Genomic DNA, 27,548 nt, shown 5'->3' on the forward strand with positions numbered 1-27,548 from the left:
GACTTAAGATCCAATGGACCCAGTGTCCTCGTGGGTTCGAACCCCACTCCTGGTAAACCTATTACATTTACGCAAGCACTGTGACACTGAAGCACTGTGCCCACATATCCCTAGTGCTAAGTTGTCCAAGTGCTCACTCATCATAGTTGTCCAAGTGCCCACATGTCTGTAGTATATATGTATAGTGTCATTATTGTCTCCACCAGGCCGAAGGCATGGGGAGAGAGTATGTTTTGCACTCTGTCCGTCCGTCCGTCCGTCCGTGTGTGTGTGTGTGTGTGTCCGTCCGTCCGTCCGTCCTTCCGTCTGTGAACAGCTAATCTCCGGCACCGTTAACCCGGTCGATGCCAAATTTTGCACACACACTCCCTGGATGCCAACGATGAACCTCTGCCCCAAAATTTCCAGAACGGCCTGTTATAGCGCCACCAGGAGGCCGCTTGGTGCAAAACAAGTTTTTGGACAGTACACCTACAGATTTTGTCCAAAAATCACGCAAATTGGTACACAGTCTCTCTAGAGCCATTCAACGAAACTGGTCTTTCAGATTTCTCAGACTCCATCCTGATTGGCTTCCAAAGTTCGCAGGAGTGCTCAGTTTCAAACAAAATGCTGCAAATCATGAACACATCGTGTGATTTCCGTGAAATTGTGCACGCACATTCCCACTAGGCCGAGGAGGAAATGCCACATGAACATTTTCAACTCAGCCTCATGGTGGCGCTATAACTGGCCGAAAAGTGTTTTTACCTCTAACTAAACGGATCTGTGGATAACTTTGTATGCCAACTCCCTAGAGGCCAAGGAAAAACCTTTGCCTGGAATTTTTCACATCTGCTCTTTATAGCGCCACCAGGAGGCCGACATATGTAAAACACATTTTCTAATATTACTCCTTCAGATTTTATCCAAATTTCACGCAAATCGGTACACATGCTCTTCATAGTCATGTGATCAAGACGGGTTTGTTTGATTTCTCATAATCCACCCTCATTGGCTACGATTGGCTTCTAAACTTTTCAGGAGTAGCCCGCTTTCTACCCGCTTTGTAGAAATCGCCACAACTACTCAACGCAGCGTCCGATTGTGGTGAAACTGTGCATGCATATTCCCACTAGGCTTTGGAAGAAATGCCACTTGACAGTTTTCAAATCAGCCTCATGGTGGCGCTACAACAGGCCAAGCCGCGTCACACACACACACACACACACACACACACACACACACACACACACACACACACACACACACACACACACACACACACACACACACACACACACACACACACACACACACACACACACACGTTTATATTGCTCCTAAACATTTTGCCAAACATCACACACACACTCCTATCCTCCTGGTGGAGACCTGTGCCCAGAAGGGCACTTTTTCTAGTATAGATATGTTCTAGTTACGTTCTTAGCTTACGCATGTTTCTTGATAAATGCATTTTATATATTGTGATGTATTCCCATACTTTTGTTGTTGTTGTTTTGGACAACTGGGCACTATAGGGATATGTGGGCACTTGGACAACTGGGCACCTTGGACGAGTGGGCACTTGGACAACCGGGACTAGGGACATGTGGGCACTTGGACAACTGGTCACCTGGACAACTGGCCAGTTGTCCCTAGTGCCCAGCTGTCCAGTCTTTGTTTCTTTCAGCAAGCGACTCCATGTCAACATATGGCACCAGGATGGCCGAGTGGTTAAGGCGTTGGACTTAAGATCCAATGGACCCATTGTCCTCGTGGGTTCGAACCCCACTCCTGGTAAACCTATTACATTTACGCAAGCACTGTGACACTGAAGCACTGTGCCCACATATCCCTAGTGCTAAGTTGTCCAAGTGCTCACTCATCATAGTTGTCCAAGTGCCCACATGTCTGTAGTATATATGTATAGTTAATATGTATAGTGTCATTATTGTCTCCACCAGGCCGAAGGCATGGGGAGAGAGTATGTTTTGCACTCCGTCCGTCCGTCCGTCCGTGTGTGTGTGTGTGTGTGTGTGTGTGTCCGTCCGTCCGTCCGTCCTTCCGTCTGTGAACAGCTAATCTCCGGCACCGTTAACCCGGTCGATGCCAAATTTTGCACACACACTCCCTGGATGCCAACGATGAACCTCTGCCCCAAAATTTCCAGAACGGCCTGTTATAGCGCCACCAGGAGGCCGCTTGGTGCAAAACAAGTTTTTGGACAGTACACCTACAGATTTTGTCCAAAAATCACGCAAATTGGTACACAGTCTCTCTAGAGCCATTCAACGAAACGGGTCTTTCAGATTTCTCAGACTCCATCCTGATTGGCTTCCAAAGTTCGCAGGAGTGCTCAGTTTCAAACAAAATGCTGCAAATCATGAACACATCGTGTGATTTCCGTGAAATTGTGCACGCACATTCCCACTAGGCCGAGGAGGAAATGCCACATGAACATTTTCAACTCAGCCTCATGGTGGCGCTATAACTGGCCGAAAAGTGTTTTTACCTCTAACTGCACGGATCTGTGGATAACTTTGTATGCCAACTCCCTAGAGGCCAAGGAAAAACCTTTGCCTGGAATTTTTCACATCTGCTTTTTATAGCGCCACCAGGAGGCCGACATATGTAAAACACATTTTCTAATATTACTCCTTCAGATTTTATCCAAATTTCACGCAAATCGGTACACATGCTCTTCATAGTCATGTGATCAAGACGGGTTTGTTTGATTTCTCATAATCCACCCTCATTGGCTACGATTGGCTTCTAAACTTTTCAGGAGTAGCCCGCTTTCTACCCGCTTTGTACAAATCGCCACAACTACTCAACGCAGCGTCCGATTGTGGTGAAACTGTGCATGCATATTCCCACTAGGCTTTGGAAGAAATGCCACTTGACAGTTTTCAAATCAGCCTCATGGTGGCGCTACAACAGGCCAAGCCGCGTCACACACACACACACACACACACACACACACACACACACACACACACACACACACACACACACACACACACACACACACACACACACACACACACGTTTATATTGCTCCTAAACATTTTGCCAAACATCACACACACACTCCTATCCTCCTGGTGGAGACCTGTGCCCAGAAGGGCACTTTTTCTAGTATAGATATGTTCTAGTTACGTTCTTAGCTTACGCATGTTTCTTGATAAATGCATTTTATATATTGTGATGTATTCCCATACTTTTGTTGTTGTTGTTTTGGACAACTGGGCACTATAGGGATATGTGGGCACTTGGACAACTGGGCACCTTGGACGAGTGGGCACTTGGACAACCGGGACTAGGGACATGTGGGCACTTGGACAACTGGTCACCTGGACAACTGGCCAGTTGTCCCTAGTGCCCAGCTGTCCAGTCTTTGTTTCTTTCAGCAAGCGACTCCATGTCAACATATGGCACCAGGATGGCCGAGTGGTTAAGGCGTTGGACTTAAGATCCAATGGACCCAGTGTCCTCGTGGGTTCGAACCCCACTCCTGGTAAACCTATTACATTTACGCAAGCACTGTGACACTGAAGCACTGTGCCCACATATCCCTAGTGCTAAGTTGTCCAAGTGCTCACTCATCATAGTTGTCCAAGTGCCCACATGTCTCTAGTATATATGTATAGTGTCATTATTGTCTCCACCAGGCCGAAGGCATGGGGAGAGAGTATGTTTTGCACTCCGTCCGTCCGTCCGTGTGTCCTTCCTTCCGTCCGTCCGTCCTTCCGTCCGTCCGTTATCAGCTAATCTCCGGTACCGTTGGCCCGATCCATGCCAAACTTTGCACACACACTCCATGGATGCCAACGACGAACCTCTGCCCCAAATATTCCTCAACGGCCTGTTATAGCGCCACCATGAGGCCGATTTAGGCAAAACACATTTCTGTAGATTACTCGTACACATTTTATCCATACATCACACAATTCGGTATACACTATCTCCATAGTCATGTGATCAACACAGATCTGCACAATTTCCCATCTTCCATAGTGATTGGCTAATATTGGCTTCCAAAGCTCACATGATTGGTCCCTTTCGAACAAAATGCCACAAATCACAAACACAGTGTGCAATTTCCGTGAAATTATGCACGCACATTTCCACTAGGCCAAGGACGACATGCCACTCATTCTTTTCCAAATCAGCCTCATGGTGGCGCTATAACAGGCCAATTCCTGTTTTTAGCTATAACTTAATCAATCTGTATACAACTTATGTATGCGCACTCCCTAGAGGCCATGGAAAAACATTGTCCCTAAATCCCTCCACATCTGCTTATAGCGCCACCATGAGGCCGATTTCTGCTAAACACATTGCTTATGTTAGTCGCACGGATTTCATCCAAATCTCACGCAAATCGGTACACATGATCTCTGTAGTCATGTGATCAAGACGAGTCTGTTGGATTTATCAGATTCTACACTGATTGGCTAACATTGCCTTCTAAAGTTTTCAGGAGTGGCCATCCACAATTCTATCCTCAGAGATTCGATGAGTGATCTGGCTCTGCATTTCCTCAACAAAATGAAGAAAATTGTTGCAAAAAACAAACAAACAAAAAAACATGTTTATATTACTCCTAAACATTTTGCCAAACATCTCACACACTCCTATCCTCCTGGTGGAGACCTGTGCCCAGAAGGGCACTTTTTCTAGTATAGATATGTTCTAGTTAAGTTCTTAGCTTACGCATGTTTCTTGATAAATGCATTTTATATATTGTGATGTATTCCCATACTTTTGTTGTTGTTGTTTTGGACAACTGGGCACTTTAGGGATATGTGGGCACTTGGACAACTGGGCACCTTGGACGAGTGGGCACTTGGACAACCGGGACTAGGGACATGTGGGCACTTGGACAACTGGTCACCTGGACAACTCCCTAGTGCCTAGCTGTCCAGTCTTTGTTTCTTTCAGCAAGCGACTCCATGTCAACATATGGCACCAGGATGGCCGAGTGGTTAAGGCGTTGGACTTAAGATCCAATGGACCCAGTGTCCTCGTGGGTTCGAACCCCACTCCTGGTAAACCTATTACATTTACGCAAGCACTGTGACACTGAAGCACTGTGCCCACATATCCCTAGTGCTAAGTTGTCCAAGTGCTCACTCATCATAGTTGTCCAAGTGCCCACATGTCTCTAGTATATATGTATAGTGTCATTATATAGATATGTTCTAGTTAAGTTCTTAGCTTACGCATGTTTCTTGATAAATGCATTTTATATATTGTGATGTATTCCCATACTTTTGTTGTTGTTGTTTTGGACAACTGGGCACTATAGGGATATGTGGGCACTTGGACAACTGGGCACCTTGGACGAGTGGGCACTTGGACAACCGGGACTAGGGACATGTGGGCACTTGGACAACTGGTCACCTGGACAACTCCCTAGTGCCCAGCTGTCCAGTCTTTGTTTCTTTCAGCAAGCGACTCCATGTCAACATATGGCACCAGGATGGCCGAGTGGTTAAGTCGTTGGACTTAAGATCCAATGGACCCATTGTCCTCGTGGGTTCGAACCCCACTCCTGGTAAACCTATTACATTTACGCAAGCACTGTGACACTGAAGCACTGTGCCCACATATCCCTAGTGCTAAGTTGTCCAAGTGCTCACTCATCATAGTTGTCCAAGTGCCCACATGTCTGTAGTATATATGTATAGTTAATATGTATAGTGTCATTATTGTCTCCACCAGGCCGAAGGCATGGGGAGAGAGTATGTTTTGCACTCTGTCCGTCCGTCCGTCCGTCCGTCCGTGTGTGTGTGTGTGTGTGTCCGTCCGTCCGTCCGTCCTTCCGTCTGTGAACAGCTAATCTCCGGCACCGTTAACCCGGTCGATGCCAAATTTTGCACACACACTCCCTGGATGCCAACGATGAACCTCTGCCCCAAAATTTCCAGAACGGCCTGTTATAGCGCCACCAGGAGGCCGCTTGGTGCAAAACAAGTTTTTGGACAGTACACCTACAGATTTTGTCCAAAAATCACGCAAATTGGTACACAGTCTCTCTAGAGCCATTCAACGAAACTGGTCTTTCAGATTTCTCAGACTCCATCCTGATTGGCTTCCAAAGTTCGCAGGAGTGCTCAGTTTCAAACAAAATGCTGCAAATCATGAACACATCGTGTGATTTCCGTGAAATTGTGCACGCACATTCCCACTAGGCCGAGGAGGAAATGCCACATGAACATTTTCAACTCAGCCTCATGGTGGCGCTATAACTGGCCGAAAAGTGTTTTTACCTCTAACTAAACGGATCTGTGGATAACTTTGTATGCCAACTCCCTAGAGGCCAAGGAAAAACCTTTGCCTGGAATTTTTCACATCTGCTCTTTATAGCGCCACCAGGAGGCCGACATATGTAAAACACATTTTCTAATATTACTCCTTCAGATTTTATCCAAATTTCACGCAAATCGGTACACATGCTCTTCATAGTCATGTGATCAAGACGGGTTTGTTTGATTTCTCATAATCCACCCTCATTGGCTACGATTGGCTTCTAAACTTTTCAGGAGTAGCCCGCTTTCTACCCGCTTTGTAGAAATCGCCACAACTACTCAACGCAGCGTCCGATTGTGGTGAAACTGTGCATGCATATTCCCACTAGGCTTTGGAAGAAATGCCACTTGACAGTTTTCAAATCAGCCTCATGGTGGCGCTACAACAGGCCAAGCCGCGTCACACACACACACACACACACACACACACACACACACACACACACACACACACACACACACACACACACACACACACACACACACACACACACGTTTATATTGCTCCTAAACATTTTGCCAAACATCACACACACACTCCTATCCTCCTGGTGGAGACCTGTGCCCAGAAGGGCACTTTTTCTAGTATAGATATGTTCTAGTTACGTTCTTAGCTTACGCATGTTTCTTGATAAATGCATTTTATATATTGTGATGTATTCCCATACTTTTGTTGTTGTTGTTTTGGACAACTGGGCACTATAGGGATATGTGGGCACTTGGACAACTGGGCACCTTGGACGAGTGGGCACTTGGACAACCGGGACTAGGGACATGTGGGCACTTGGACAACTGGTCACCTGGACAACTGGCCAGTTGTCCCTAGTGCCCAGCTGTCCAGTCTTTGTTTCTTTCAGCAAGCGACTCCATGTCAACATATGGCACCAGGATGGCCGAGTGGTTAAGGCGTTGGACTTAAGATCCAATGGACCCAGTGTCCTCGTGGGTTCGAACCCCACTCCTGGTAAACCTATTACATTTACGCAAGCACTGTGACACTGAAGCACTGTGCCCACATATCCCTAGTGCTAAGTTGTCCAAGTGCTCACTCATCATAGTTGTCCAAGTGCCCACATGTCTGTAGTATATATGTATAGTTAATATGTATAGTGTCATTATTGTCTCCACCAGGCCGAAGGCATGGGGAGAGAGTATGTTTTGCACTCTGTCCGTCCGTCCGTCCGTCCGTGTGTGTGTGTGTGTGTGTCCGTCCGTCCGTCCGTCCTTCCGTCTGTGAACAGCTAATCTCCGGCACCGTTAACCCGGTCGATGCCAAATTTTGCACACACACTCCCTGGATGCCAACGATGAACCTCTGCCCCAAAATTTCCAGAACGGCCTGTTATAGCGCCACCAGGAGGCCGCTTGGTGCAAAACAAGTTTTTGGACAGTACACCTACAGATTTTGTCCAAAAATCACGCAAATTGGTACACAGTCTCTCTAGAGCCATTCAACGAAACTGGTCTTTCAGATTTCTCAGACTCCATCCTGATTGGCTTCCAAAGTTCGCAGGAGTGCTCAGTTTCAAACAAAATGCTGCAAATCATGAACACATCGTGTGATTTCCGTGAAATTGTGCACGCACATTCCCACTAGGCCGAGGAGGAAATGCCACATGAACATTTTCAACTCAGCCTCATGGTGGCGCTATAACTGGCCGAAAAGTGTTTTTACCTCTAACTAAACGGATCTGTGGATAACTTTGTATGCCAACTCCCTAGAGGCCAAGGAAAAACCTTTGCCTGGAATTTTTCACATCTGCTCTTTATAGCGCCACCAGGAGGCCGACATATGTAAAACACATTTTCTAATATTACTCCTTCAGATTTTATCCAAATTTCACGCAAATCGGTACACATGCTCTTCATAGTCATGTGATCAAGACGGGTTTGTTTGATTTCTCATAATCCACCCTCATTGGCTACGATTGGCTTCTAAACTTTTCAGGAGTAGCCCGCTTTCTACCCGCTTTGTAGAAATCGCCACAACTACTCAACGCAGCGTCCGATTGTGGTGAAACTGTGCATGCATATTCCCACTAGGCTTTGGAAGAAATGCCACTTGACAGTTTTCAAATCAGCCTCATGGTGGCGCTACAACAGGCCAAGCCGCGTCACACACACACACACACACACACACACACACACACACACACACACACACACACACACACACACACACACACACACACACACACACACACACACACACACACACACACACACACACACGTTTATATTGCTCCTAAACATTTTGCCAAACATCACACACACACTCCTATCCTCCTGGTGGAGACCTGTGCCCAGAAGGGCACTTTTTCTAGTATAGATATGTTCTAGTTACGTTCTTAGCTTACGCATGTTTCTTGATAAATGCATTTTATATATTGTGATGTATTCCCATACTTTTGTTGTTGTTGTTTTGGACAACTGGGCACTATAGGGATATGTGGGCACTTGGACAACTGGGCACCTTGGACGAGTGGGCACTTGGACAACCGGGACTAGGGACATGTGGGCACTTGGACAACTGGTCACCTGGACAACTGGCCAGTTGTCCCTAGTGCCCAGCTGTCCAGTCTTTGTTTCTTTCAGCAAGCGACTCCATGTCAACATATGGCACCAGGATGGCCGAGTGGTTAAGGCGTTGGACTTAAGATCCAATGGACCCAGTGTCCTCGTGGGTTCGAACCCCACTCCTGGTAAACCTATTACATTTACGCAAGCACTGTGACACTGAAGCACTGTGCCCACATATCCCTAGTGCTAAGTTGTCCAAGTGCTCACTCATCATAGTTGTCCAAGTGCCCACATGTCTGTATTATATATGTATAGTTAATATGTATAGTGTCATTATTGTCTCCACCAGGCCGAAGGCATTTGGAGAGAGTATGTTTTGCACTCTGTCCGTCCGTCCGTCCGTCCGTGTGTGTGTGTGTGTGTGTCCGTCCGTCCGTCCGTCCTTCCGTCTGTGAACAGCTAATCTCCGGCACCGTTAACCCGGTCGATGCCAAATTTTGCACACACACTCCCTGGATGCCAACGATGAACCTCTGCCCCAAAATTTCCAGAACGGCCTGTTATAGCGCCACCAGGAGGCCGCTTGGTGCAAAACAAGTTTTTGGACAGTACACCTACAGATTTTGTCCAAAAATCACGCAAATTGGTACACAGTCTCTCTAGAGCCATTCAACGAAACTGGTCTTTCAGATTTCTCAGACTCCATCCTGATTGGCTTCCAAAGTTCGCAGGAGTGCTCAGTTTCAAACAAAATGCTGCAAATCATGAACACATCGTGTGATTTCCGTGAAATTGTGCACGCACATTCCCACTAGGCCGAGGAGGAAATGCCACATGAACATTTTCAACTCAGCCTCATGGTGGCGCTATAACTGGCCGAAAAGTGTTTTTACCTCTAACTAAACGGATCTGTGGATAACTTTGTATGCCAACTCCCTAGAGGCCAAGGAAAAACCTTTGCCTGGAATTTTTCACATCTGCTCTTTATAGCGCCACCAGGAGGCCGACATATGTAAAACACATTTTCTAATATTACTCCTTCAGATTTTATCCAAATTTCACGCAAATCGGTACACATGCTCTTCATAGTCATGTGATCAAGACGGGTTTGTTTGATTTCTCATAATCCACCCTCATTGGCTACGATTGGCTTCTAAACTTTTCAGGAGTAGCCCGCTTTCTACCCGCTTTGTAGAAATCGCCACAACTACTCAACGCAGCGTCCGATTGTGGTGAAACTGTGCATGCATATTCCCACTAGGCTTTGGAAGAAATGCCACTTGACAGTTTTCAAATCAGCCTCATGGTGGCGCTACAACAGGCCAAGCCGCGTCACACACACACACACACACACACACACACATACACACACACACACACACACACACACACACACACACACACACACACACACACACACACACACACACACACACACACACACGTTTATATTGCTCCTAAACATTTTGCCAAACATCACACACACACTCCTATCCTCCTGGTGGAGACCTGTGCCCAGAAGGGCACTTTTTCTAGTATAGATATGTTCTAGTTACGTTCTTAGCTTACGCATGTTTCTTGATAAATGCATTTTATATATTGTGATGTATTCCCATACTTTTGTTGTTGTTGTTTTGGACAACTGGGCACTATAGGGATATGTGGGCACTTGGACAACTGGGCACCTTGGACGAGTGGGCACTTGGACAACCGGGACTAGGGACATGTGGGCACTTGGACAACTGGTCACCTGGACAACTGGCCAGTTGTCCCTAGTGCCCAGCTGTCCAGTCTTTGTTTCTTTCAGCAAGCGACTCCATGTCAACATATGGCACCAGGATGGCCGAGTGGTTAAGGCGTTGGACTTAAGATCCAATGGACCCAGTGTCCTCGTGGGTTCGAACCCCACTCCTGGTAAACCTATTACATTTACGCAAGCACTGTGACACTGAAGCACTGTGCCCACATATCCCTAGTGCTAAGTTGTCCAAGTGCTCACTCATCATAGTTGTCCAAGTGCCCACATGTCTCTAGTATATATGTATAGTGTCATTATTGTCTCCACCAGGCCGAAGGCATGGGGAGAGAGTATGTTTTGCACTCCGTCCGTCCGTCCGTGTGTCCTTCCTTCCGTCCGTCCGTCCTTCCGTCCGTCCGTTATCAGCTAATCTCCGGTACCGTTGGCCCGATCCATGCCAAACTTTGCACACACACTCCATGGATGCCAACGACGAACCTCTGCCCCAAATATTCCTCAACGGCCTGTTATAGCGCCACCATGAGGCCGATTTAGGCAAAACACATTTCTGTAGATTACTCGTACACATTTTATCCATACATCACACAATTCGGTATACACTATCTCCATAGTCATGTGATCAACACAGATCTGCACAATTTCCCATCTTCCATAGTGATTGGCTAATATTGGCTTCCAAAGCTCACATGATTGGTCCCTTTCGAACAAAATGCCACAAATCACAAACACAGTGTGCAATTTCCGTGAAATTATGCACGCACATTTCCACTAGGCCAAGGACGACATGCCACTCATTCTTTTCCAAATCAGCCTCATGGTGGCGCTATAACAGGCCAATTCCTGTTTTTAGCTATAACTTAATCAATCTGTATACAACTTATGTATGCGCACTCCCTAGAGGCCATGGAAAAACATTGTCCCTAAATCCCTCCACATCTGCTTATAGCGCCACCATGAGGCCGATTTCTGCTAAACACATTGCTTATGTTAGTCGCACGGATTTCATCCAAATCTCACGCAAATCGGTACACATGATCTCTGTAGTCATGTGATCAAGACGAGTCTGTTGGATTTATCAGATTCTACACTGATTGGCTAACATTGCCTTCTAAAGTTTTCAGGAGTGGCCATCCACAATTCTATCCTCAGAGATTCGATGAGTGATCTGGCTCTGCATTTCCTCAACAAAATGAAGAAAATTGTTGCAAAAAACAAACAAACAAAAAAACATGTTTATATTAGTCCTAAACATTTTGCCAAACATCTCACACACTCCTATCCTCCTGGTGGAGACCTGTGCCCAGAAGGGCACTTTTTCTAGTATAGATATGTTCTAGTTAAGTTCTTAGCTTACGCATGTTTCTTGATAAATGCATTTTATATATTGTGATGTATTCCCATACTTTTGTTGTTGTTGTTTTGGACAACTGGGCACTTTAGGGATATGTGGGCACTTGGACAACTGGGCACCTTGGACGAGTGGGCACTTGGACAACCGGGACTAGGGACATGTGGGCACTTGGACAACTGGTCACCTGGACAACTCCCTAGTGCCTAGCTGTCCAGTCTTTCTTTCTTTCAGCAAGCGACTCCATGTCAACATATGGCACCAGGATGGCCGAGTGGTTAAGGCGTTGGACTTAAGATCCAATGGACCCAGTGTCCTCGTGGGTTCGAACCCCACTCCTGGTAAATCTATTACATTTACGCAAGCCCTGTGACACTGAAGCACTGTGCCCACATATCCCTAGTGCTAAGTTGTCCAAGTGCTCACTCATCATAGTTGTCCAACTGCCCACATGTCTGTAGTATATATGTATAGTTAATATGTATAGTGTCATTATTGTCTCCACCAGGCCGAAGGCATGGGGAGAGAGTATGTTTTGCACTCCGTCCGTCCGTCCGTCCGTGTGTGTGTGTGTGTGTGTGTGTGTGTGTCCGTCCGTCCGTCCGTCCTTCCGTCTGTGAACAGCTAATCTCCGGCACCGTTAACCCGGTCGATGCCAAATTTTGCACACACACTCCCTGGATGCCAACGATGAACCTCTGCCCCAAAATTTCCAGAACGGCCTGTTATAGCGCCACCAGGAGGCCGCTTGGTGCAAAACAAGTTTTTGGACAGTACACCTACAGATTTTGTCCAAAAATCACGCAAATTGGTACACAGTCTCTCTAGAGCCATTCAACGAAACGGGTCTTTCAGATTTCTCAGACTCCATCCTGATTGGCTTCCAAAGTTCGCAGGAGTGCTCAGTTTCAAACAAAATGCTGCAAATCATGAACACATCGTGTGATTTCCGTGAAATTGTGCACGCACATTCCCACTAGGCCGAGGAGGAAATGCCACATGAACATTTTCAACTCAGCCTCATGGTGGCGCTATAACTGGCCGAAAAGTGTTTTTACCTCTAACTAAACGGATCTGTGGATAACTTTGTATGCCAACTCCCTAGAGGCCAAGGAAAAACCTTTGCCTGGAATTTTTCACATCTGCTCTTTATAGCGCCACCAGGAGGCCGACATATGTAAAACACAATTTCTAATATTACTCCTTCAGATTTTATCCAAATTTCACGCAAATCGGTACACATGCTCTTCATAGTCATGTGATCAAGACGGGTTTGTTTGATTTCTCATAATCCACCCTCATTGGCTACGATTGGCTTCTAAACTTTTCAGGAGTAGCCCGCTTTCTACCCGCTTTGTAGAAATCGCCACAACTACTCAACGCAGCGTCCGATTGTGGTGAAACTGTGCATGCATATTCCCACTAGGCTTTGGAAGAAATGCCACTTGACAGTTTTCAAATCAGCCTCATGGTGGCGCTACAACAGGCCAAGCCGCGTCACACACACACACACACACACACACATACACACACACACACACACACACACACACACACACACACACACACACACACACACACACACACACACACACACACACACACACACACACACACACACACACACACACGTTTATATTGCTCCTAAACATTTTGCCAAACATCACACACACACTCCTATCCTCCTGGTGGAGACCTGTGCCCAGAAGGGCACTTTTTCTAGTATAGATATGTTCTAGTTACGTTCTTAGCTTACGCATGTTTCTTGATAAATGCATTTTATATATTGTGATGTATTCCCATACTTTTGTTGTTGTTGTTTTGGACAACTGGGCACTATAGGGATATGTGGGCACTTGGACAACTGGGCACCTTGGACGAGTGGGCACTTGGACAACCGGGACTAGGGACATGTGGGCACTTGGACAACTGGTCACCTGGACAACTGGCCAGTTGTCCCTAGTGCCCAGCTGTCCAGTCTTTGTTTCTTTCAGCAAGCGACTCCATGTCAACATATGGCACCAGGATGGCCGAGTGGTTAAGGCGTTGGACTTAAGATCCAATGGACCCAGTGTCCTCGTGGGTTAGAACCCCACTCCTGGTAAACCTATTACATTTACGCAAGCACTGTGACACTGAAGCACTGTGCCCACATATCCCTAGTGCTAAGTTGTCCAAGTGCTCACTCATCATAGTTGTCCAAGTGCCCACATGTCTCTAGTATATATGTATAGTGTCATTATATAGATATGTTCTAGTTAAGTTCTTAGCTTACGCATGTTTCTTGATAAATGCATTTTATATATTGTGATGTATTCCCATACTTTTGTTGTCGTTGTTTTGGACAACTGGGCACTTTAGGGATATGTGGGCACTTGGACAACTGGGCACCTTGGACGAGTGGGCACTTGGACAACCGGGACTAGGGACATGTGGGCACTTGGACAACTGGTCACCTGGACAACTCCCTAGTGCCCAGCTGTCCAGTCTTTCTTTCTTTCAGCAAGCGACTCCATGTCAACATATGGCACCAGGATGGCCGAGTGGTTAAGGCATTGGACTTAAGATCCAATGGACCCAGTGTCCTCGTGGGTTCGAACCCCACTCCTGGTAAATCTATTACATTTACGCAAGCCCTGTGACACTGAAGCACTGTGCCCACATATCCCTAGTGCTAAGTTGTCCAAGTGCTCACTCATCATAGTTGTCCAAGTGCCCACATGTCTGTAGTATATATGTATAGTTAATATGTATAGTGTCATTATTGTCTCCACCAGGCCGAAGGCATGGGGAGAGAGTATGTTTTGCACTCCGTCCGTCCGTCCGTCCGTGTGTGTGTGTGTGTGTGTGTGTGTCCGTCCGTCCGTCCGTCCTTCCGTCTGTGAACAGCTAATCTCCGGCACCGTTAACCCGGTCGATGCCAAATTTTGCACACACACTCCCTGGATGCCAACGATGAACCTCTGCCCCAAAATTTCCAGAACGGCCTGTTATAGCGCCACCAGGAGGCCGCTTGGTGCAAAACAAGTTTTTGGACAGTACACCTACAGATTTTGTCCAAAAATCACGCAAATTGGTACACAGTCTCTCTAGAGCCATTCAACGAAACAGGTCTTTCAGATTTCTCAGACTCCATCCTGATTGGCTTCCAAAGTTCGCAGGAGTGCTCAGTTTCAAACAAAATGCTGCAAATCATGAACACATCGTGTGATTTCCGTGAAATTGTGCACGCACATTCCCACTAGGCCGAGGAGGAAATGCCACATGAACATTTTCAACTCAGCCTCATGGTGGCGCTATAACTGGCCGAAAAGTGTTTTTACCTCTAACTGCACGGATCTGTGGATAACTTTGTATGCCAACTCCCTAGAGGCCAAGGAAAAACCTTTGCCTGGAATTTTTCACATCTGCTCTTTATAGCGCCACCAGGAGGCCGACATATGTAAAACACATTTTCTAATATTACTCCTTCAGATTTTATCCAAATTTCACGCAAATCGGTACACATGCTCTTCATAGTCATGTGATCAAGACGGGTTTGTTTGATTTCTCATAATCCACCCTCATTGGCTACGATTGGCTTCTAAACTTTTCAGGAGTAGCCCGCTTTCTACCCGCTTTGTACAAATCGCCACAACTACTCAACGCAGCGTCCGATTGTGGTGAAACTGTGCATGCATATTCCCACTAGGCTTTGGAAGAAATGCCACTTGACAGTTTTCAAATCAGCCTCATGGTGGCGCTACAACAGGCCAAGCCGCGTCACACACACACACACACACACACACACACACACACACACACACACACACACACACACACACACACACACACACACACACACACACACACACACACACGTTTATATTGCTCCTAAACATTTTGCCAAACATCACACACACACTCCTATCCTCCTGGTGGAGACCTGTCCCCAGAAGGGCACTTTTTCTAGTATAGATATGTTCTAGTTACGTTCTTAGCTTACGCATGTTTCTTGATAAATGCATTTTATATATTGTGATGTATTCCCATACTTTTGTTGTTGTTGTTTTGGACAACTGGGCACTATAGGGATATGTGGGCACTTGGACAACTGGGCACCTTGGACGAGTGGGCACTTGGACAACCGGGACTAGGGACATGTGGGCACTTGGACAACTGGTCACCTGGACAACTGGCCAGTTGTCCCTAGTGCCCAGCTGTCCAGTCTTTGTTTCTTTCAGCAAGCGACTCCATGTCAACATATGGCACCAGGATGGCCGCGTGGTTAAGGCGTTGGACTTAAGATCCAATGGACCCAGTGTCCTCGTGGGTTCGAACCCCACTCCTGGTAAACCTATTACATTTACGCAAGCACTGTGACACTGAAGCACTGTGCCCACATATCCCTAGTGCTAAGTTGTCCAAGTGCTCACTCATCATAGTTGTCCAAGTGCCCACATGTCTCTAGTATATATGTATAGTGTCATTATATAGATATGTTCTAGTTAAGTTCTTAGCTTACGCATGTTTCTTGATAAATGCATTTTATATATTGTGATGTATTCCCATACTTTTGTTGTTGTTGTTTTGGACAACTGGGCACTATAGGGATATGTGGGCACTTGGACAACTGGGCACCTTGGACGAGTGGGCACTTGGACAACCGGGACTAGGGACATGTGGGCACTTGGACAACTGGTCACCTGGACAACTCCCTAGTGCCCAGCTGTCCAGTCTTTGTTTCTTTCAGCAAGCGACTCCATGTCAACATATGGCACCAGGATGGCCGAGTGGTTAAGGCGTTGGACTTAAGATCCAATGGACCCAGTGTCCTCGTAGGTTCGAACCCCACTCCTGGTAAACCTATTACATTTACGCAAGCACTGTGACACTGAAGCACTGTGCCCACATATCCCTAGTGCTAAGTTGTCCAAGTGCTCACTCATCATAGTTGTCCAAGTGCCCACATGTCTCTAGTATATATGTATAGTGTCATTATATAGATATGTTCTAGTTAAGTTCTTAGCTTACGCATGTTTCTTGATAAATGCATTTTATATATTGTGATGTATTCCCATACTTTTGTTGTTGTTGTTTTGGACAACTGGGCACTATAGGGATATGTGGGCACTTGGACAACTGGGCACCTTGGACGAGTGGGCACTTGGACAACCGGGACTAGGGACATGTGGGCACTTGGACAACTGGTCACCTGGACAACTCCCTAGTGCCCAGCTGTCCAGTCTTTGTTTCTTTCAGCAAGCGACTCCATGTCAACATATGGCACCAGGATGGCCGAGTGGTTAAGGCGTTGGACTTAAGATCAAATGGACCCAGTGTCCTCGTGGGTTCGAACCCCACTCCTGGTAAACCTATTACATTTACGCAAGCACTGTGACACTGAAGCACTGTGCCCACATATCCCTAGTGCTAAGTTGTCCAAGTGCTCACTCATCATAGTTGTCCAAGTGCCCACATGTCTGTAATATATATGTATAGTTAATATGTATAGTGTCATTATTGTCTCCACCAGGCCGAAGGCATGGGGAGAGAGTATGTTTTGCACTCTGTCCGTCCGTCCGTCCGTCCGTCCGTCCGTCCGTGTGTGTGTGTGTGTGTGTGTCCGTCCGTCCGTCCGTCCTTCCGTCTGTGAACAGCTAATCTCCGGCACCGTTAACCCGGTCGATGCCAAATTTTGCACACACACTCCCTGGATGCCAACGATGAACCTCTGCCCCAAAATTTCCAGAACGGCCTGTTATAGCGCCACCAGGAGGCCGCTTGGTGCAAAACAAGTTTTTGGACAGTACACCTACAGATTTTGTCCAAAAATCACGCAAATTGGTACACAGTCTCTCTAGAGCCATTCAACGAAACTGGTCTTTCAGATTTCTCAGACTCCATCCTGATTGGCTTCCAAAGTTCGCAGGAGTGCTCAGTTTCAAACAAAATGCTGCAAATCATGAACACATCGTGTGATTTCCGTGAAATTGTGCACGCACATTCCCACTAGGCCGAGGAGGAAATGCCACATGAACATTTTCAACTCAGCCTCATGGTGGCGCTATAACTGGCCGAAAAGTGTTTTTACCTCTAACTAAACGGATCTGTGGATAACTTTGTATGTCAACTCCCTAGAGGCCAAGGAAAAACCTTTGCCTGGAATTTTTCACATCTGCTCTTTATAGCGCCACCAGGAGGCCGACATATGTAAAACACATTTTCTAATATTACTCCTTCAGATTTTATCCAAATTTCACGCAAATCGGTACACATGCTCTTCATAGTCATGTGATCAAGACGGGTTTTTTTGATTTCTCATAATCCACCCTCATTGGCTACGATTGGCTTCTAAACTTTTCAGGAGTAGCCCGCTTTCTACCCGCTTTGTAGAAATCGCCACAACTACTCAACGCAGCGTCCGATTGTGGTGAAACTGTGCATGCATATTCCCACTAGGCTTTGGAAGAAATGCCACTTGACAGTTTTCAAATCAGCCTCATGGTGGCGCTACAACAGGCCAAGCCGCGTCACACACACACACACACACACATACACACACACACACACACACACACACACACACACACACACACACACACACACACACACACACACACACACACACACACACACACACACACACACACACACACACACACACACACACGTTTATATTGCTCCTAAACATTTTGCCAAACATCACACACACACTCCTATCCTCCTGGTGGAGACCTGTGCCCAGAAGGGCACTTTTTCTAGTATAGATATGTTCTAGTTACGTTCTTAGCTTACGCATGTTTCTTGATAAATGCATTTTATATATTGTGATGTATTCCCATACTTTTGTTGTTGTTGTTTTGGACAACTGGGCACTATAGGGATATGTGGGCACTTGGACAACTGGGCACCTTGGACGAGTGGGCACTTGGACAACCGGGACTAGGGACATGTGGGCACTTGGACAACTGGTCACCTGGACAACTGGCCAGTTGTCCCTAGTGCCCAGCTGTCCAGTCTTTGTTTCTTTCAGCAAGCAACTCCATGTCAACATATGGCACCAGGATGGCCGAGTGGTTAAGGTGTTGGACTTAAGATCCAATGGACCCATTGTCCTCGTGGGTTCGAACCCCACTCCTGGTAAACCTATTACATTTACGCAAGCACTGTGACACTGAAGCACTGTGCCCACATATCCCTAGTGCTAAGTTGTCCAAGTGCTCACTCATCATAGTTGACCAAGTGCCCACATGTCTCTAGTATATATGTATAGTGTCATTATATAGATATGTTCTAGTTAAGTTCTTAGCTTACGCATGTTTCTTGATAAATGCATTTTATATATTGTGATGTATTCCCATACTTTTGTTGTTGTTGTTTTGGACAACTGGGCACTATAGGGATATGTGGGCACTTGGACAACTGGGCACCTTGGACGAGTGGGCACTTGGACAACCGGGACTAGGGACATGTGGGCACTTGGACAACTGGTCACCTGGACAACTCCCTAGTGCCCAGCTGTCCAGTCTTTCTTTCTTTCAGCAAGCGACTCCATGTCAACATATGGCACCAGGATGGCCGAGTGGTTAAGGCGTTGGACTTAAGATCCAATGGACCCAGTGTCCTCGTGGGTTCGAACCCCACTCCTGGTAAACCTATTACATTTACGCAAGCACTGTGACACTGAAGCACTGTGCCCACATATCCCTAGTGCTAAGTTGTCCAAGTGCTCACTCATCATAGTTGTCCAAGTGCCCACATGTCTGTGGTATATATGTATAGTTAATATGTATAGTGTCATTATTGTCTCCACCAGGCCGAAGGCATGGGGAGAGAGTATGTTTTGCACTCCGTCCGTCCGTCCGTCCGTCCGTGTGTGTGTGTGTGTGTGTGTGTGTGTGTGTGTGTGTGTGTGTCCGTCCGTCCGTCCGTCCGTCCGTCCTTCCGTCTGTGAACAGCTAATCTCCGGCACCGTTAACCCGGTCGATGCCAAATTTTGCACACACACTCCCTGGATGCCAACGATGAACCTCTGCCCCAAAATTTCCAGAACGGCCTGTTATAGCGCCACCAGGAGGCCGCTTGGTGCAAAACAAGTTTTTGGACAGTACACCTACAGATTTTGTCCAAAAATCACGCAAATTGGTACACAGTCTCCCTAGAGCCATTCAACGAAACACGGGTCTTTCAGATTTCTCAGACTCCATCCTGATTGGCTTCCAAAGTTCGCAGGAGTGCTCAGTTTCAAACAAAATGCTGCAAATCATGAACACATCGTGTGATTTCCGTGAAATTGTGCACGCACATTCCCACTAGGCCGAGGAGGAAATGCCACATGAACATTTTCAACTCAGCCTCATGGTGGCGCTATAACTGGCCGAAAAGTGTTTTTACCTCTAACTGCACGGATCTGTGGATAACTTTGTATGCCAACTCCCTAGAGGCCAAGGAAAAACCTTTGCCTGGAATTTTTCACATCTGCTCTTTATAGCGCCACCAGGAGGCCGACATATGTAAAACACATTTTCTAATATTACTCCTTCAGATTTTATCCAAATTTCACGCAAATCGGTACACATGCTCTTCATAGTCATGTGATCAAGACGGGTTTGTTTGATGTCTCATAATCCACCCTCATTGGCTACGATTGGCTTCTAAACTTTTCAGGAGTAGCCCGCTTTCTACCCGCTTTGTACAAATCGCCACAACTACTCAACGCAGTGTCCGATTGTGGTGAAACTGTGCATGCATATTCCCACTAGGCTTTGGAAGAAATGCCACTTGACAGTTTTCAAATCAGCCTCATGGTGGCGCTACAACAGGCCAAGCCGCGTCACACACACACACACACACACGTTTATATTGCTCCTAAACATTTTGCCAAACATCACACACACACTCCTATCCTCCTGGTGGAGACCTGTGCCCAGAAGGGCACTTTTTCTAGTATAGATATGTTCTAGTTACGTTCTTAGCTTACGCATGTTTCTTGATAAATGCATTTTATATATTGTGATGTATTCCCATACTTTTGTTGTTGTTGTTTTGGACAACTGGGCACTATAGGGATATGTGGGCACTTGGACAACTGGGCACCTTGGACGAGTGGGCACTTGGACAACCGGGACTAGGGACATGTGGGCACTTGGACAACTGGTCACCTGGACAACTGGCCAGTTGTCCCTAGTGCCCAGCTGTCCAGTCTTTGTTTCTTTCAGCAAGCGACTCCATGTCAACATATGGCACCAGGATGGCCGAGTGGTTAAGGCGTTGGACTTAAGATCCAATGGACCCAGTTTCCTCGTGGGTTCGAACCCCACTCCTGGTAAACCTATTACATTTACGCAAGCACTGTGACACTGAAGCACTGTGCCCACATATCCCTAGTGCTAAGTTGTCCAAGTGCTCACTCATCATAGTTGTCCAAGTGCCCACATGTCTGTAGTATATATGTATAGTTAATATGTATAATGTCATTATTGTCTCCACCAGGCCGAAGGCATGGGGAGAGAGTATGTTTTGCACTCCGTCCGTCCGTCCGTCCGTGTGTGTGTGTGTGTGTGTGTGTGTGTGTCCGTCCGTCCGTCCGTCCGTCCGTCCTTCCGTCTGTGAACAGCTAATCTCCGGCACCGTTAACCCGGTCGATGCCAAATTTTGCACACACACTCCCTGGATGCCAACGATGAACCTCTGCCCCAAAATTTCCAGAACGGCCTGTTATAGCGCCACCAGGAGGCCGCTTGGTGCAAAACAAGTTTTTGGACAGTACACCTACAGATTTTGTCCAAAAATCACGCAAATTGGTACACAGTCTCCCTAGAGCCATTCAACGAAACGGGTCTTTCAGATTTCTCAGACTCTATCCTGATTGGCTTCCAAAGTTCGCAGGAGTGCTCAGTTTCAAACAAAATGCTGCAAATCATGAACACATTGTGTGATTTCCGTGAAATTGTGCACGCACATTCCCACTAGGCCGAGGAGGAAATGCCACATGAACATTTTCAACTCAGCCTCATGGTGGCGCTATAACTGGCCGAAAAGTGTTTTTACCTCTAACTGCACGGATCTGTGGATAACTTTGTATGCCAACTCCCTAGAGGCCAAGGAAAAACCTTTGCCTGGAATTTTTCACATCTGCTCTTTATAGCGCCACCAGGAGGCCGACATATGTAAAACACATTTTCTAATATTACTCCTTCAGATTTTATCCAAATTTCACGCAAATCGGTACACATGCTCTTCATAGTCATGTGATCAAGACGGGTTTGTTTGATTTCTCATAATCCACCCTCATTGGCTACGATTGGCTTCTAAACTTTTCAGGAGTAGCCCGCTTTCTACCCGCTTTGTAGAAATCGCCACAACTACTCAACGCAGCGTCCGATTGTGGTGAAACTGTGCATGCATATTCCCACTAGGCTTTGGAAGAAATGCCACTTGACAGTTTTCAAATCAGCCTCATGGTGGCGCTACAACAGGCCAAGCCGCGTCACACACACACACACACACACATACACACACACACACACACACACACACACACACACACACACACACACACACACACACACACACACACACACACACACACACACACACACACACACACACACACACGTTTATATTGCTCCTAAACATTTTGCCAAACATCACACACACACTCCTATCCTCCTGGTGGAGACCTGTGCCCAGAAGGGCACTTTTTCTAGTATAGATATGTTCTAGTTACGTTCTTAGCTTACGCATGTTTCTTGATAAATGCATTTTATATATTGTGATGTATTCCCATACTTTTGTTGTTGTTGTTTTGGACAACTGGGCACTATAGGGATATGTGGGCACTTGGACAACTGGGCACCTTGGACGAGTGGGCACTTGGACAACCGGGACTAGGGACATGTGGGCACTTGGACAACTGGTCACCTGGACAACTGGCCAGTTGTCCCTAGTGCCCAGCTGTCCAGTCTTTGTTTCTTTCAGCAAGCAACTCCATGTCAACATATGGCACCAGGATGGCCGAGTGGTTAAGGTGTTGGACTTAAGATCCAATGGACCCATTGTCCTCGTGGGTTCGAACCCCACTCCTGGTAAACCTATTACATTTACGCAAGCACTGTGACACTGAAGCACTGTGCCCACATATCCCTAGTGCTAAGTTGTCCAAGTGCTCACTCATCATAGTTGACCAAGTGCCCACATGTCTCTAGTATATATGTATAGTGTCATTATATAGATATGTTCTAGTTAAGTTCTTAGCTTACGCATGTTTCTTGATAAATGCATTTTATATATTGTGATGTATTCCCATACTTTTGTTGTTGTTGTTTTGGACAACTGGGCACTATAGGGATATGTGGGCACTTGGACAACTGGGCACCTTGGACGAGTGGGCACTTGGACAACCGGGACTAGGGACATGTGGGCACTTGGACAACTGGTCACCTGGACAACTCCCTAGTGCCCAGCTGTCCAGTCTTTCTTTCTTTCAGCAAGCGACTCCATGTCAACATATGGCACCAGGATGGCCGAGTGGTTAAGGCGTTGGACTTAAGATCCAATGGACCCAGTGTCCTCGTGGGTTCGAACCCCACTCCTGGTAAACCTATTACATTTACGCAAGCACTGTGACACTGAAGCACTGTGCCCACATATCCCTAGTGCTAAGTTGTCCAAGTGCTCACTCATCATAGTTGTCCAAGTGCCCACATGTCTGTGGTATATATGTATAGTTAATATGTATAGTGTCATTATTGTCTCCACCAGGCCGAAGGCATGGGGAGAGAGTATGTTTTGCACTCCGTCCGTCCGTCCGTCCGTCCGTGTGTGTGTGTGTGTGTGTGTGTGTGTGTGTGTGTGTGTGTGTCCGTCCGTCCGTCCGTCCGTCCGTCCTTCCGTCTGTGAACAGCTAATCTCCGGCACCGTTAACCCGGTCGATGCCAAATTTTGCACACACACTCCCTGGATGCCAACGATGAACCTCTGCCCCAAAATTTCCAGAACGGCCTGTTATAGCGCCACCAGGAGGCCGCTTGGTGCAAAACAAGTTTTTGGACAGTACACCTACAGATTTTGTCCAAAAATCACGCAAATTGGTACACAGTCTCCCTAGAGCCATTCAACGAAACGGGTCTTTCAGATTTCTCAGACTCCATCCTGATTGGCTTCCAAAGTTCGCAGGAGTGCTCAGTTTCAAACAAAATGCTGCAAATCATGAACACATCGTGTGATTTCCGTGAAATTGTGCACGCACATTCCCACTAGGCCGAGGAGGAAATGCCACATGAACATTTTCAACTCAGCCTCATGGTGGCGCTATAACTGGCCGAAAAGTGTTTTTACCTCTAACTGCACGGATCTGTGGATAACTTTGTATGCCAACTCCCTAGAGGCCAAGGAAAAACCTTTGCCTGGAATTTTTCACATCTGCTCTTTATAGCGCCACCAGGAGGCCGACATATGTAAAACACATTTTCTAATATTACTCCTTCAGATTTTATCCAAATTTCACGCAAATCGGTACACATGCTCTTCATAGTCATGTGATCAAGACGGGTTTGTTTGATTTCTCATAATCCACCCTCATTGGCTACGATTGGCTTCTAAACTTTTCAGGAGTAGCCCGCTTTCTACCCGCTTTGTACAAATCGCCACAACTACTCAACGCAGCGTCCGATTGTGGTGAAACTGTGCATGCATATTCCCACTAGGCTTTGGAAGAAATGCCACTTGACAGTTTTCAAATCAGCCTCATGGTGGCGCTACAACAGGCCAAGCCGCGTCACACACACACACACACACACACACACACACACACACACACACACACACACACACACACACACACACACACACACACACACACACGTTTATATTGCTCCTAAACATTTTGCCAAACATCACACACACACTCCTATCCTCCTGGTGGAGACCTGTCCCCAGAAGGGCACTTTTTCTAGTATAGATATGTTCTAGTTACGTTCTTAGCTTACGCATGTTTCTTGATAAATGCATTTTATATATTGTGATGTATTCCCATACTTTTGTTGTTGTTGTTTTGGACAACTGGGCACTATAGGGATATGTGGGCACTTGGACAACTGGGCACCTTGGACGAGTGGGCACTTGGACAACCGGGACTAGGGACATGTGGGCACTTGGACAACTGGTCACCTGGACAACTGGCCAGTTGGCCCTAGTGCCCAGCTGTCCAGTCTTTGTTTCTTTCAGCAAGCGACTCCATGTCAACATATGGCACCAGGATGGCCGCGTGGTTAAGGCGTTGGACTTAAGATCCAATGGACCCAGTGTCCTCGTGGGTTCGAACCCCACTCCTGGTAAACCTATTACATTTACGCAAGCACTGTGACACTGAAGCACTGTGCCCACATATCCCTAGTGCTAAGTTGTCCAAGTGCTCACTCATCATAGTTGTCCAAGTGCCCACATGTCTCTAGTATATATGTATAGTGTCATTATATAGATATGTTCTAGTTAAGTTCTTAGCTTACGCATGTTTCTTGATAAATGCATTTTATATATTGTGATGTATTCCCATACTTTTGTTGTTGTTGTTTTGGACAACTGGGCACTATAGGGATATGTGGGCACTTGGACAACTGGGCACCTTGGACGAGTGGGCACTTGGACAACCGGGACTAGGGACATGTGGGCACTTGGACAACTGGTCACCTGGACAACTCCCTAGTGCCCAGCTGTCCAGTCTTTGTTTCTTTCAGCAAGCGACTCCATGTCAACATATGGCACCAGGATGGCCGAGTGGTTAAGGCGTTGGACTTAAGATCCAATGGACCCAGTGTCCTCGTAGGTTCGAACCCCACTCCTGGTAAACCTATTACATTTACGCAAGCACTGTGACACTGAAGCACTGTGCCCACATATCCCTAGTGCTAAGTTGTCCAAGTGCTCACTCATCATAGTTGTCCAAGTGCCCACATGTCTCTAGTATATATGTATAGTGTCATTATATAGATATGTTCTAGTTAAGTTCTTAGCTTACGCATGTTTCTTGATAAATGCATTTTATATATTGTGATGTATTCCCATACTTTTGTTGTTGTTGTTTTGGACAACTGGGCACTATAGGGATATGTGGGCACTTGGACAACTGGGCACCTTGGACGAGTGGGCACTTGGACAACCGGGACTAGGGACATGTGGGCACTTGGACAACTGGTCACCTGGACAACTCCCTAGTGCCCAGCTGTCCAGTCTTTGTTTCTTTCAGCAAGCGACTCCATGTCAACATATGGCACCAGGATGGCCGAGTGGTTAAGGCGTTGGACTTAAGATCAAATGGACCCAGTGTCCTCGTGGGTTCGAACCCCACTCCTGGTAAACCTATTACATTTACGCAAGCACTGTGACACTGAAGCACTGTGCCCACATATCCCTAGTGCTAAGTTGTCCAAGTGCTCACTCATCATAGTTGTCCAAGTGCCCACATGTCTGTAATATATATGTATAGTTAATATGTATAGTGTCATTATTGTCTCCACCAGGCCGAAGGCATGGGGAGAGAGTATGTTTTGCACTCTGTCCGTCCGTCCGTCCGTCCGTCCGTCCGTCCGTGTGTGTGTGTGTGTGTGTGTCCGTCCGTCCGTCCGTCCTTCCGTCTGTGAACAGCTAATCTCCGGCACCGTTAACCCGGTCGATGCCAAATTTTGCACACACACTCCCTGGATGCCAACGATGAACCTCTGCCCCAAAATTTCCAGAACGGCCTGTTATAGCGCCACCAGGAGGCCGCTTGGTGCAAAACAAGTTTTTGGACAGTACACCTACAGATTTTGTCCAAAAATCACGCAAATTGGTACACAGTCTCTCTAGAGCCATTCAACGAAACTGGTCTTTCAGATTTCTCAGACTCCATCCTGATTGGCTTCCAAAGTTCGCAGGAGTGCTCAGTTTCAAACAAAATGCTGCAAATCATGAACACATCGTGTGATTTCCGTGAAATTGTGCACGCACATTCCCACTAGGCCGAGGAGGAAATGCCACATGAACATTTTCAACTCAGCCTCATGGTGGCGCTATAACTGGCCGAAAAGTGTTTTTACCTCTAACTAAACGGATCTGTGGATAACTTTGTATGTCAACTCCCTAGAGGCCAAGGAAAAACCTTTGCCTGGAATTTTTCACATCTGCTCTTTATAGCGCCACCAGGAGGCCGACATATGTAAAACACATTTTCTAATATTACTCCTTCAGATTTTATCCAAATTTCACGCAAATCGGTACACATGCTCTTCATAGTCATGTGATCAAGACGGGTTTTTTTGATTTCTCATAATCCACCCTCATTGGCTACGATTGGCTTCTAAACTTTTCAGGAGTAGCCCGCTTTCTACCCGCTTTGTAGAAATCGCCACAACTACTCAACGCAGCGTCCGATTGTGGTGAAACTGTGCATGCATATTCCCACTAGGCTTTGGAAGAAATGCCACTTGACAGTTTTCAAATCAGCCTCATGGTGGCGCTACAACAGGCCAAGCCGCGTCACACACACACACACACACACATACACACACACACACACACACACACACACACACACACACACACACACACACACACACACACACACACACACACACACACACACACACACACACACACACACGTT

The sequence above is a fragment of the Electrona antarctica genome (assembly GCF_951216825.1).
Source record: "Electrona antarctica genome assembly, chromosome: 7".
Taxonomy (NCBI): Eukaryota; Metazoa; Chordata; class Actinopteri; order Myctophiformes; family Myctophidae; genus Electrona; species Electrona antarctica.